The sequence below is a fragment of the Scyliorhinus torazame genome, chromosome 12 (genome assembly GCF_047496885.1).
Source record: "Scyliorhinus torazame isolate Kashiwa2021f chromosome 12, sScyTor2.1, whole genome shotgun sequence".
Lineage (NCBI taxonomy): Eukaryota > Metazoa > Chordata > Chondrichthyes > Carcharhiniformes > Scyliorhinidae > Scyliorhinus > Scyliorhinus torazame.
In genome coordinates, this window is record NC_092718.1 from 41462061 (window position 1) to 41476869 (window position 14809).

The window sequence follows — 14809 nt, forward strand, 5'->3', positions numbered from 1 at the left end:
AAAGGGCCGAATGGCCTCCTTCTGCACTGTAAATTCAATGATAATCTATGATTAATCTAGGACAAAGGTTCGGCACAACATCGTGGGCCGAAGGGCCTGTTCTGTGCTGTATTTTCTATGTTCTATGTTTCACCTGCCTTTGGTCTTCTCACGAGGACCTCAAGGGTCATAATCTCCAGATTACTGCCCGAGCCGCGTGCAAATTGGCATAGGGAGGCAAGAATAAGGGAAGTTAAAATGTGGCTGAAAGAGTGGTGTGGGAATGAGGGGTTCCTTTTCATGGGGCACTGGCATCAGTTTTGGGACAGGGGGGACCTATACCGTTGGGGTGGTCTCCACCTGAACCGAGCTGGGACCAGTGTTCTGGCGAAAAGAGTAAATAGGGTGGTCAATAGGACTTTAAACTAAAGATTGGGGGGGAAGGGAAAGTCAGGGAACCAAGAGGTGAAGTAATTAGTGGGAAGCGTAGCTGCTTAGGTATACAAAAAAGCACGAAAAGACAAAACTCAGGAGAGGTCACGATAGTCCCCATCCCACAAAATATGACAGTGTATGGAAAGACTCAGTAAACCAAGGTCCACCCCACTAAGAAAATAAAAAGGGACGGTAAATAGAGAATTAAAGGTGCTATATTTAAATGCGCGCAGTGTACGGAACAAGGTAGATGAGCTTGTGGCCCAGATTGTGACTCGCAGGTATGATGTGGTAGGCATCACAGAGACATGGTTGCAGGGGGTTCAGGACTGGCATTTAAACATCCAGGAATTCACAACCTATCGAAAAGACAGGGAGGTGGGCAGAGGGGGCGGGGTTGCCTTGTTAATTAGGAATGAAATTAAATCAATAACACTAAATGACATAGGGTCAGATGATGTGGAGTCTGTGTGGGTAGAGTTGAGGAACCACAAAGGCAAAAAAACCATAATGGGAGTTATGTACAGGCCTCCTAACGGTGGCCAGGACCGGGGGCACAAAATGCACCACGAAATAGAAAGTGCATGTCAGAAAGGCAAGGTCACAGTGATCATGGGGGACTTCAATATGCAGGTGGACTGGGTAAATAATGCTGCCAGTGGACCCAAGGAAAGGGAATTCATTGAATGTTTACAGGAGGGCTTTTTGGAACAGCTTGTGATGGAGCCCACGAGGGAACAGGCCATTCTGGACTTAGTGTTATGTAATGAGCCAGACTTGATTAAAGATCTTAAAGTAAGGGAGCACTTAGGAGGCAGTGATCATAATATGGTAGAATTCAATCTCCAATTTGAAAGAAAGAAGGTAGAATCAGATGTAAAGGTGTTACAGTTAAATAAAGGTAACTACAGGGGCATGAGGGAGGAACTGACGAAAATCGACTGGGAGCAGAGCCTAGTGGGAAAGACAGTAGAACAGCAATGGCAGGAGTTTCTGGGAGTAATTGAGGACACAGTACAGAGGTTCATCCCAAAGAAAAGAAAGGTTATCAGAGGGGGATTAGGCAGCCATGGCTGACAAAGGAAGTTAGGGAATGCATCAAAGCAAAAGAGAAAGCCTAGAATGTGGCAAAGAGTAGTGGGAAGTCAGAAGATTGGGAAGACTACAAAAACAAACAGAGGATAACAAAGAGAGAAATAAGGAAAGAGAGTATCAAATTTGAAGGTAGGCTAGCCAGTAACATTAGGAATGATAGTAAAAGTTTCCTTAAATACATTAAAAACAAACGGGAGGCAAAAGTTGACATTGGGCCGCTCCAAAATGACGCTGGTAATTTTGTGATGGGAGACAAGGAAATAGCTGAGGAACTGAATAAGTACTTTGTGTCAGTCTTCACAGTAGAAGACATGAGTAATATCCCAATAATTCCGGAGAGTCAGGGGGCAGAGTTGAATATGGTAGCCATCACAAAGGAGAAAGTGCTAGAGAAACTAAGAGGTCTAAAAATTGATAAATCCCCAGGCCCAGATGGGCTACATCCTAGAGTTCTAAAGGAGATAGCTGAAGAAATAGTGGAGGCGTTAGTTATGATCTTTCAAAAGTCACTGGAGTCAGAGAAAGTCCCAGAGGATTGAAAAATCGCTGTTGTAACCCCCCTGTTCAAGAAGGGAACAAGGAAAAAGATGGAAAATTATAGGCCAATTAGCCTAACCTCGGTTGTTGGCAAGATTCTAGAATCCATTGTTAAGGATGAGATTTCTAAATTCTTGGAAGTGCAGGGTCGGATTAGGACAAGTCAGCATGGATTTAGTAAGGGGAGGTCGTGCCTGACAAACCTGTTAGAGTTCTTTGAAGAGATAACAAATCGGTTAGACCAAGGAGAGCCAATGGATGTTATCTATCTTGACTTCAAAAAGGCCTTTGATAAGGTGCCTCACGGGAGACTGCTGAGTAAAATAAGGGCCCATGGTATTCGAGGCAAGGTACTAACATGGATTGACAATTGGCTGTCAGGCAGAAGGCAGAGAGTTGGGATAAAAGGTTCTTTTTCGGAATGGGAACCGGTGATGAGTGGTGTCCCGAAGGGTTCAGTGTTGGGGCCACAGCTGTTCTCTTTATATATTAGCGATCTAGATGACGGGACTGGGGGCATTCTGGCTAAGTTTGCTGATGATACAAAAAAAAGGTGGAGGGGCAGGTAATATGGAGGAGGTGGGGAGGCTGCAGAAAGATTTAGACAGTTTAGGAGAGTGGTCCAAGAAATGGCTGATGAAATTCAACGTGGGCAAGTGCGAGGTCTTGCACTTTGGAAAAAAGAATAGAGGCATGGACTATTTTCTAAACGGTGACAAAATTCATAATGCTGAAGTGCAAAGGGACTTGGGAATCCTAGTCCAGGATTCTCTAAAGGTAAACTTTCAGGTTGAGTCCGTAATTATGAAAGTAAATGCAATGTTGTCGTTCATCTAAAGAGGCTTGGAATATAAAAGCAGGAATGTACTTCTGAAGCTTTATAAAGCATTAGTTAGGCCCCATTTAGAATACTGTGAGCAATTTTGGGCCCCACACCTCAGGAAGGACATACTGGCACTGGAGCGGGTCCAGCGGAGATTCACACGGATGATCCCAGGAATCGTAGGCCTAACATACGATGAACGTCTGAAGATCCTGGGATTATATTCATTGGAGTTTAGGAGGTTGAGGGGAGATCTAATAGAAACTTACAAGATAATGAATGGCTTAGATAGGGTGGATGTAGGGAAGTTGTTTCCATTAGCAGGGGAGACTAGGACCCAGGGGCACAGCCTTAGAATAATGGGGAGTCACTTTAGAACAGAGATGAGGAGAAATTTCTTCAGCCAGAATGGTGGGTATGTGGAATTCATTGCCACAGAGGGCGGTGGAGGCCGGGACGATGAGTGTATTTAAGACAGAAGTTGATAAATTCTTGATTTCTCGAGGAATTAAGGGCTATGGAGAGAGAGCGGGTAAATGGAGTTGAAATCAGCCAAGATTGAATGGTGGAGTGGACTCGATGGGCCGAATGGCCTTACTTCCACTCCTTTGTCTTATGGTCTTATGGACCCGGTACGCTCCCTCCACTTCCAGGGGGCCCGTTGGGGCCTCAGCTCCCATTAGCGTGTGGAGCATCGTGTTCACATAAGCCCCAACATCAGCTCCCTCTGCTCCTTCGGGGAGACCTAGAATCCGTAGGTTTTTCCTCCTCGAGCTGTTCTCCAGGGCTTCCAGCCTTTCTATGCACCTCTTGTGTCGTGCCTCGTGTGTCTCCGTTTTTACCACCAGGCCCTGTATCTCATCTTCATTCTCGGCTGCCTTTGCCTTCACTCCATGGAGCTCCATCGCCTGGACCTTTTGTGTTTCCTTCAGTCCCTCGATTGCCAGTAGCATCGGCGCCAGCACCTCTTTCTTAAGCTCCTCCACACATCGTCGGCGAAACTCCTGCTGGTCCGGGCCCCATACCACCTGGGCTCCATCCGCCGCCATCTTGCTTCTCCCTTCTCTTCTCTGCTGCTGCTCCAAAGGATCCTTTGCAATCTGGCCACTACCGCCGCTCCTTTCCATACACACCCGGGGGAGTCCTTCCTTCGTCACCCCACACTGGGTTCGGTCGGAAAAAAATTCCGTTGGGGCTCCCGATAAGAGCCCAAAAGTCCGTTAGAACGGGAGCTGCCGAAACGTGCGGCTTAGCAGTGCATCACCGCAACCGGCCATTGATTTTAATTTTATTAAGATCCCTTGATAAAGGCTTGGTTAAATGCTGCTTTGAGGTCAAGGACAATCACTCTTATCTCACCACTGGTATTCAGCCTCTTGTATGTTTGGACCAAGGCTGTTATGAGGTCTGGCATTGCATGGGCCTTGCAAAACTCAAACTCAGCAATATTGAGCAAGTTATTGGTATGTTTACCAAAAGACATTGTGGGCAACACCTTCCTTTACTGATTGAGTGTAGATTTATAGGATGGTTATTAACCAGATAGGGTTTGTTCTATTTTTTTGTGAACAGGATGAATCACAATTGTTAATAGTACAGATGGGGTCATTCGGTCCATTGAGTCTGTGCCGACTCTCTGAATGAGCAAGTCATCTTGTGCCTTGCCAGCGTTGTATCTGTACTGGTGCAGCTTGACTAGAAGCATGGCTAGTTATGCAGCAGCTGTCTTCAGTATTATAGCTGGTGTGCTATTGCTATATCCATTGGGTTCAGGCCTTTCTTGTCATCACATGGAACTGATCGAATTGGCTGAAGACTGACTTCTCAGTTGGTAGATCATCAAATCTGCAGTTCTGCCGAAGGTGGCTGCAACTACTTCAGGCTTGCTTTTGTACTTGCATGCTGGGCTGAGTGTGGATGTTCTTGGAACCTCCTCTGCTTGTTGTTTAATTCTTTACCGTCATTTAATAACGGATGAGACAGGACTACAGAGCTTTTGTCTGTTGGTTGAGCAATCATTTAGTTCTGTCTTCTGCATACTGCTTATGCTGTTTAACATGGATCTCGTCTTGTGTTATAGCTGCACCAGAGTGGTGCCTTGTTTTTACATGTGCATGACGCTGCTCCGAGCATGATCTTTGCGACAACTCATTGAATGAGATTTACCTGCTGCTTTGATAATGCTGGAGTGAAGGATATGCTGGACCCTGACTTTACTGATTTCAATGCAATATAATTCTGCTGATGGCTTTTTCCTATGATGCACAGTTTTGGACTGTACAATCGATTCTTCAACTATGCCATTTGGCTTAATCAAGTACCCTAGTCTGGACTTTTTCTTGTAATTTTATTTTATTTTATATTGCAATTAACTTCATTTTCTATTGTTTTATCATTCTGTACACCAAGTTGGGACCAAAACAAAGCAGTGTTGTTGTTTTGGTCTTTGCAGTTTGCAAATTATGTTTTAAAATGTTTAAGGGCAGCACGGTAGCATTGTGGATAGTACAATTGCTTCACAGCTCCAGGGTCCCAGATTCGATTCCGGCTTGGGTCACTGTCTGTGTGGAGTCTGCACACCCTCCCCATGTGTGCGTGGGTTTCCTCCGGGTGCTCCGGTTTCCTCTCACAGTCCAAAGATGTGCAGGTTAGGTGGATTGGCCATGATAAATTGCCCTTAGTGTCCAAAATTGCCCATAGTGTTGGGTGGGGTTACTGGGTTATGGGGATAGGGTGGAGGTGTTGACCTTGGGTAGGGTGCTCTTTCCAAGAGCCAGTGCAGACTCGATGGGCCGAATGGCCTCCTGCACTGTAAATTCTATGAAATTTCTATGAAATTCTATGAAAATCAAATGACCTTGGCATGTCTCAAGTGTCCTGCAGCCGATTGCATATAATAAGCTCCCACAAACACCGATGAAACAAATACCGGATCACCTGGTTTAGGTATTGGTTGAGGGCTAAATGTTACTCGAATAATGGAAGAATTTCCCTGCAATTTGAATAATATTACAGGCCCTTTATGTCCACCTAGAGGGCCTTGATTTAATGTCTTGCCAAAAAGAATCACGTATGATGTTGCAGATCATGTATCAGCCAATATATTGTATTAAGTATCTGGAATGGGGCTTGAAACCAAACCATTTGATTCAGAGTTGAGTGCTGCCACTGAGCCAAGGGTGATTTTTTTGTGGGTAGTGTGAGCTTGACTTGGCAGCACTGTCACCTGTGTTCAAAGGGTATAGTCTGAAGTCTCATTTCAGATTGGAACATGATGCAGCGCAAATGGAGTGCTGCCTTACTGGAGGCATCATTAGAAGCAAGTCACTGCCCGTGGCTAGATGTGGAAGATCCTACAGCACTGTTCAAAGAGGATTGGATTGAATTTGTTTATTGTCACGTGTACCGAGGTACAGTGAAAAGTATTTTTCTGCGAGCAGCTCAACAGATCATTAAGTACATGAGAAGAAAAGGGAATAAAAGAAAATACATAATAGGGCAACACAACATATACAATGTAACTACATAAGCACTGGCATCGGATGAAGCATACAGGGTGTAGTGTTAATGAAGTCAGTCCATAAGAGGGTCATTTAGGAGTCTGGTGACAGTGGGGAAGAAGCTGTTTTTGAGTCTGTTCGTGCGTGTTCTCAGACTTCTGTATCTCCTGCCCGATGGAAGAAGTTGGAAGAGTGAGTAAGCCGGGTGGGAGGGATCTTTGATTATACTGCCTGCTTTCCCCAGGCAGCGGGAGGTGTAGATGGAGTCAATGGATGGGAGGCAGGTTCGTGTGATGGACTGGGCGGTGTTCACGACTCTTTGAAGTTTCTTGCGGTCCTGGGTCGAGCAGTTGCCATACCAGGCTGTGATGCAGCCTGATAGGATGCTTTCTATGGTGCATCTGTAAAAGTTGGTAAGAGTCAATGTGGACATGCCGAATTTCCTTAGTTTCCTGAGGAAGTATAGGTGCTGTTGTGCTTTCTTGGGGGTAGCGTCGACGTGGGTGGACCAGGACAGATTTTTGGCGATGTGCACCCCTAGGAATTTGAAGCAGCTTTCTGGCCAATATACCAGACAGATTATTTTCTCTGCCACCAAGAGTGGGAAGAGGTATAATGTTTTCATCCTTGTTAGTCTATTTGTCCATAAACAATGTATCTCAAATGCTAATTGATGGATTTCAACAAAACGTGGTACGCTGATAGGGTATGGTCTAAGGAAGAAATGGTTAGTTTTGGCAAAAATGTGGAGCTGGATCCTGGAATATTTTAAAGGAACCATTAACATTGAGAGATGAGGTGATTTTTTAAAAAATGTTGTGGGTAGTTTTCTTTAGATTGATTTAGAATGTTGTGGATTGTCTCAGTTGCTGTAGTGGAATTTTTGTCACCGCTGTGAGCAGAATTTTCAGAGCCGGTGGTTAGATGTGGTTTTGACTGGAAGCCTCTTTGGTGCACTGGAACGTATAAACATTTTTTTTCCAGCTTTGTAGTTGTGGAATATCAAAAAGGCACCCAAAAGCCTTGAGTAAGGGCAGTGTATTTGTAACAATGCTGAGTTAACACAGCGTGGCAGTGGTATGCACTCTACTCTGCTCTCCATGTCCTCTTCAGTGGTCCATTCATTTACAGGTATTATTTGTGGGATCTTATTATGATGAGTTAAATGCCATGTTTGCCTACGTAGTGACACTTGCAGCACTAAAGAAGTAATCCATTAGTTGTAATGCACTGTTGGATATCCTGAGGATGTAAAAGGCACTGCATAAATTAACACTAATTTGTTCTTTGAAGGCCTTTATTCCATCATGAAAATAGCACAATTCTCATTTGTGTAGGTGTTTAGTATCTTGCACAATGACTATTAACATCCTGCAGAACAGACATTTGCATATTCAGGCTGCATTCCTTATTAGCCCATTAATCAGATAGAATATTACATGTGGCTGGAGTGTGGCTCAAATCTGTACTGACTATGCGATGTAGAAGTGAAGATTTTAGTTGTCAGTAAACCATCTTAGTCATCAGCCATACCCTCATCTCCTCCTTTGTCCTACTCTCCATTACAGCCATCACTCTTTTTCACATGGTAATTTCCCTGGTATGGCCCACATCTCTGCTCACTTAAGTCCATGAGACACAGACTTGAAAGAATCTGGTGAAGCCATTTATTATCAGATCCGTTGAGGAGAGAGTTCGACTCGGTGGTAGTGAAGAAATAGTGATATGGTTCCAAGTCCGATTGTGTGTGGCTTGGAGGGGATCTTTCAGGTGGTATTCATGTGTCTGCTGCCCTTGTCCTTCTAGGTGATAGAGATTTCAGGTTTGGAATGGTTTCTTGATGCATTCCTGCAGTGCATCCTGCGTATAATATACCCTCCTGCCATGTGCATTTGTGAAGGAGGGAGTAAATTAATGTTGAAGTTGGTGGAAGGGGTGCCAGTCAAATGGACTACTTAAGCCTGGATGGTGTCATGTTTCTTGAGTGTTTTTGGAGCTACACCCACCCAGGTAAGTGGAGAGTATTCCATCACACTCCTGACATGTGCCTTGTCAAAATGGGCAGGCTTTGGGTTTTGCCACAGAATTCCCAGTCTCTAACCTTCTCTTATGGCATCACTATTTATATGGTTGGTCCAGAATGTTGATAGTGGGGGATTCATTGATAGTAATGCCGTTGAATGTCAAGGGAGATAGTTAGATTCTCAAATTGGAGATGGTCATTGCCAGACACTTAAGTGGCAAGTAACATTCACACCACATATCAGACCAGGCCTGAATGTTGTCCAGGACATGCTGCATATGGACTTAGACTGCTTCAATATTTGAGGAATTGTAAATTGTATTGAACACTGTACAATCATCGAACATCCTCACTTATGATAAAGGGAAGATCATTGATGCAGCAATTGAAAATGGTTGGGCCTAGGACACTACCCTGAGGAATTCCTACTGATGTACTGGGACTGAAACGATTGCCCTCCAACAACCGCAACCATCTTCCTTTGCATGAGGTGTGACACTAACCAGTGGGGAGTTTTCTCCCTGATTCCCATTGATTTCAGTTTTGTTAGGGCTCCCTGATACCACAACCAGTCAATGACTTGATGTCAAGGGCAGTTGATGTCATCTCCCCTAATGAGTTCAGCTCTGTGAGGCCCAACTGTCATCTGCAAAACTGCTCCGTTTTCTGTGATGATAGTGGAACGTAAAGATAATTCTGGCTTCTTTTCTGTATTCCAGACTCTTAAATCTATTTTCTCCGTCTACCCCACCTGTAGCTCATGGGTATCAAGAGCTCATGGACTGTTTTATCAAGAAGATTGAGATTATCTGTTCAGCTACTTCTGCTGCTTCCCTCACTTTTCCTTCCTTGCCTGATTCACACTTACTCTAAGGGCTTTCCCTTGTCCTATCTTTAAACTTGGATCTTTCTGCAGTTTTCTATAAATTGTCAGCTAGGGCTCAGGTGGTAGGACACTCAGCTCAGAATCAGAAGGTTATGGTTTCAATTCCCGTTCCAGGACATGAGCACAAAAATCACGCCAGTGTAACACTGAGGGAGTTTTTGCATGTGATGTTTAACGTGAGGCCCTGACTCCCTGCTCGGGTGGATGTAAAAGATCCCATTTTGAAGAAGAACAGGAGAGCTGTGTATAGTAAAGAAAAATATCTGGTCATTATCACATTGCTGCTTGTGGGAATTTGCTGTGTGCAGTTTGGCTGCTGCTTTTCTGACATTACAACAGTGATTGCACTTCAAAAATACTTCATTAGCTGTAAAGTGCTTTGGGATGTCCTGTGGTCATGAAAAGCTCCATAAAATTGCAAATCTGCCTTTCTTTATGGCTGATGCTCTCTCTGAGTTATCTTGTTTAAAAGACCCACAACCTTCACCCTTGATCCCATTCTCACTAAAATGCTGCCCCTCTCACCTCCCCATCTGACTCTCATGTTTCATATTGTCTGTCTTTTGCTACTTCCTCATAAAGCCAACTCTTGGCTCTTCCTTCCTTGCAAACTGTTGCCTATCTACAGCCTGCCTTTCCTCTTCAAAAGCCTTGAACCTGAAGTCCTCCCCATCATCCCTGGAACTCCATGATTGAACCCCTCCAATAGGTTTTCTTTCCCAGCTACGGGACCAAAATGACTCTCATCAAAATCACAAATATCCTATGTGGCTGAATAAGCAGAAATTTCCTCCAATTAAATATTGGGAAGCTATTGTTTTCAACACTTGCTCCAAGTTCCATTACCTAGCTGCTAACTCCATTCCTCTCCGTGGTGAATGTTTGTGACTAAACCAATCTGTTTACAGTCTTGGTATCATATTTCACTCCAAGGTGAGCTTCCATCCCCATATTCATGCCATCTTATGATGGCTTGTTTTCACCTCTTTATCATCCTCCAACTTTACCCTGTCTCCCCTCATCTGCTGCCGAAACCCTCATTCACATCTTCATTAACTCTAGTCTTGACTATTCTAATACAATCCTAGCTGACCTCCCACATTTGAATTTCCTTAAAATTGAAGTCACCCCAAACCTTGCTGCCGTTGTCTTAATTTGCACCCGGTCCTATTCACATAATGATCCTAGACTTGCTGTTCTACGTTGTCTCTTGGGCAAGCACTGTCTTGATTTTAAATTTGTTGTTGATGTGACTAGGATAAGCTAACTCTCCTTGTCCTTCCTGCCCTTTCTGTAGCCTTTTATGCAGTTGATCACACCACCCGCAAGGCTGCAAACTTAGCCCTACTATACTCGCTATACACACACATGACCGCATGGCAAAATTTGGCTTCAACTCCATCTACAAGTTTGCTGATGACATGACCATAGTGGGTCGGATCTCAAACAACATCAGTCAGCGTACAGGAGGGAGTTTGAGAACCTAGTGGAATGTAACGGCAACAATCGCTCCCTCAACGTCAGCAAAACTAAAGAGTTGGTCATTGACTTCAGAAAGCAAAGTATCGTACACGCCCCTGTCTGCGTCAATGGTGCCGAGGTGGAGATGGTTGATAGCTTCAAATTTCTAGGTGTGCACATCACGAGGACACCCTGGTCTCGTTGCACGTTCCCCTCTCCTAATGTATGGCCATTCAGATAATAGGCTGCCTTCTTGTTTTTGCTACCAAAGTGGATGACCTTGCATTTATCCAAATTATACTGCACCTGCCATTCATTTGCCCATTCACTCAACTTGCCCAAATCATACTGAAGGATCTCTGCACCTCCTCACAGCTCACCCTCCCACCCAGCTTGGTATAATCTGCAAATTTGGAGATACGGCACTTTGTTTCCTCATCTTTTTTTAAATTTAGAGTACCCAATTATTTTTTCCCAATTTAACCTGGGAAAATTGACACTGTCCAAAACCTAGCTGCTCAATATGTCCTGACTCACACCCAGTCATCTTCTCCCAACCCCTCAATGCATGCTCTTCCTCCTTGTTTTCAAATTTACCTATGGCCTGCGCTTGCCCCTCTGTAATCTCTGCTAGCCCAAAACCCTCAGATATTTGTGTTCCTCCTATTCTAGACTCTTGAGCATCTCTGATTTTAATTGTTTCGTCATGCCTTCAGCTGCCAAAGAGCTGAGCTCTGGACTTTCCTCCCTAAACTTCTGCTTCCTTCTACCTCTCTTTTATCCTTTATGCTACTCTTTTGAACCTAGAGTATTTAGAGGGGCAACTTAGAGATCGGGGGGGGGGGGGGGGGGGGACCCCTCCATAATGGCGTCAGTCAGCCATGCGGGAAGTGACATTAAAAGGACTGATGCAGTGCTCGACGACATTACAGCACCCATTGACTTTGTGACATTAAAGCACAACCAGGTTAAAAAGCAATGTTAAATGAGGATTTCAATGTATCCCATGAAGGTTAGTGGATACCAAATAGTTACAAAATGTATAATTTTATTGAGATATTCCAATAAGTTGAAAGTAGGCCATTGAGCCCATTTGTATCTGTGCTGACTCTAGGCTAACTTCACAATAAATCACACTGAACTATCTCCACATAGTAATATCATCCTTGGGTTTAAATGCTTATTCTGCTTTCCCCAAGATGTATTAATTTTCACCTTACTCACTTCCAGTGGCAAAACATTTCATGTTTTAACAATCCTTTGAGTAAAGAATTTATTTCTCGCTCTCTCAGTTTTTAATTTGGCAATCCCATGATACTGACTTGTTAATGTTTATAATGAAAGCAAGTAATTATAAAAAGATGCTAATGTGAGTGACCTAGTGAGGCTATATTTATTGTCCATTGCTAGTTGTGCTGAGAAGGGAATGGAGTCTGCAGGTGAACTTGACCCTGGGAAGTCCTTGCATGACGGTGCACCCAAAGTACAGTTGTGTCTGGAACTTCATGATATTGGAATCTGGTAAAAGGCTCTAATTAGGTCAAATAGTTCATATAGGTTTATAAACTGTTATAACAAAAAATGATGTGGAGATGCTGGCATTGGACTGGGGTGGGCACAGTAAGAAGTCTTACAACACCAGGTTAAAGTCCAACAGGTTTGTTTCGAATCACTAGCTTTTGAAGCACAGCCCCTTCCTCAGGTGAACAAAACATGTTTATATTGTAATGTACAGAACAAATCACACTTTGTCAGGGCTAAATGTTGACAGCTGTTTGTAGCCTAGACGCTATGCACCTGATTTCTCAGTATAATTACAAAGAATTTTTTTTGTAAGTTAGAAAAGTCAATTCAAATTGTAGATTTCCCCCCCCCCCCCAAGAAAACATTGAGCATCTGATGATACAGAATGTCAATCTGCAGATCAGTTAGATACTCTATATTGATAAAGAGAAAAGCAAGTTGTGGGGGTGGGTGGAGGGGGATAAGGGAGTCAATCAGAAATGCTATCACCCATAGCCTGCTGGTCTGTCAGTGCACCAGTGAAGCAGCTGAGAACTGGGTCTCTCTAATAAATGAAAAATATGTTTTTTTTTAAAAGTTGCTTGTTGAGATGGGGCTTTCACTTGTAATGCCAGCATTTATTGGTCATCCCCAATTCCCTTGATATTTTGTCACTGTTCATTTGTCTTGTAATTGTGATTATTCCCATATTATGTTAGACTGCTATGTGCATCTTTTTATAATTACTTGCTTTCATTATAAACATTAACGAGCAGTGAAAACCTGAAAAATTTATATCATCTTCTGCAATGTTTAATTGGAACAAGTTTTCATTAATTATTAGTCTGATTCCTTATCGTAACACCCTTATAACGCTCTTTCCCTTATAACACTCTTTCTGAGGCAATGATTTTTATTGGAATATATTCCCACTAAAAATGATAAGCCCCCTTCCAAATGGTCATTCTTTATTTGTGAATTTTGCTATGGAGTGTCGGCAGACTGACTCAATAGACATTGGTCAGTTATGGGTTGAGAGGTAAATATAGGGATCAGCTAAGTGTCGTTTCTTGGTTGTACGGGTGAATCAGATTTACATCATGTAAATGATTTGGATGAAGAAATAAGCAGTTCTACATTCAAATTTGCAGATGACACTAATTAGGTTGTATAATACATTGCATAGTTGGGAGCAGAAAGTTACAAACTGACATAGACTAAAAGAGCCAAACTATGGCAGATAGAATTCAGTATGGGGAGTGTGAGGTTATCTATCCATTTGGATACGAGAAAGACAAATATTAACAGAAGCTAGGATACACAAATCACTAAAAGCTAGTTCACAGGTACAAAAAGTAATGATGTTTAATGGAATTTAGCCTTTATCTCAAGGGGATTAAAATACAAAAGTGAGAAAGTGATATCTCAGTTGTACGGGACCCTTGCAGACCCTATTTGTTGTACAACATGCAGTTTTTGTGCACCAAATATCAGGAAATATATAGTGGCTCTGGAGATACAGTCCAGATTACAACTGAAACTTAGAGTGAAATTGAGGCCAATTGTATGAGTTTGTCTTGTAGTCTTGCGTTTAGAAAATTGAATGGCAATCTAATTGAGGTTTTAAAAATGATAAAGGAATTCAATTGGTTATGTATATAGAAATTAATGTGTAGAGAAAAGGCAGGAGAATGGCACCAAGTCATAATGTTCATTTGGGGAGCCCGTGCAGACACAATTCTGTGACTTCTTCTGATTTTCTTGGAATCCAGAACAAGTATTATCAGTTTATGCATGCACTTTTCCCCCATGGGAGTTCGTGAATAGCAACAAGTGGATTTTTTGCCCCACCTTGATCTATGCTTTCCAACTAAGATAAGCTAACTCGGAAATTGAGCCTGGGACATTCTTGATGTAGTTACATTGGGATGTATTGTGATGTCCATGACTGTTACTAGATCTGGTGTACTCTGCATGGCAAAACAGTTTTGCCTCACTTTTACAAACCATGTTGTGGACAATTTAGATTCTGAACAACTTTCAAGGCCTGTGAAACTTTCTCTGCTTAGTTTTTGTATAGGCTGAAGAGCTGGCAACCAGGGACATTGATTGACTTGTGGAGGGGGTTGGATTAGAGCTGATTGGGGTGGAGGCCAGGCTGTAGTCCAAAGTACCCAGCCAATGCTCAGAAATGTGCCCTTGCAGTGGGGAGGGCTCAGAATCGCACACAGCTATGTGGGGTTACTGACTTAAGAGGATAGGTTGGAAGTGTGGGCTTAAGTGGGGTGCTCTTTCCATGGTCCTCCTGCTGCACTGTACGTTCTATAATTCTAACTGCCTGTAGAAACCCAAGATTCCTATTGTATCAAATAGGCATGGTACAGAATGGGAATTGGTCAGATTTATTGTGATGTTGTGTATTTTTGTTGGGGAAGAGGGGAGATGTTGAGGAGAGATTGAAGAGCATGAATTTCAGCCCTGAGAACTAAACCCTTTACTTTTCCATTTGAGGACCATGCCACAGAACATAAAATATAACGTACTTTCTATGATTCATTGTGTTCTGC

At 43.1% G+C, this 14809-nt stretch overlaps 1 protein-coding gene across 1 annotated transcript in view; it reads left to right on the forward strand.

The window, feature by feature from the left end:
- The window catches only part of LOC140387531 (DNA-binding protein RFX7-like), a 147077-nt gene that overhangs the window by 30559 nt on the left and 101709 nt on the right, over positions 1 to 14809 (forward strand). The window lies entirely within an intron of this gene.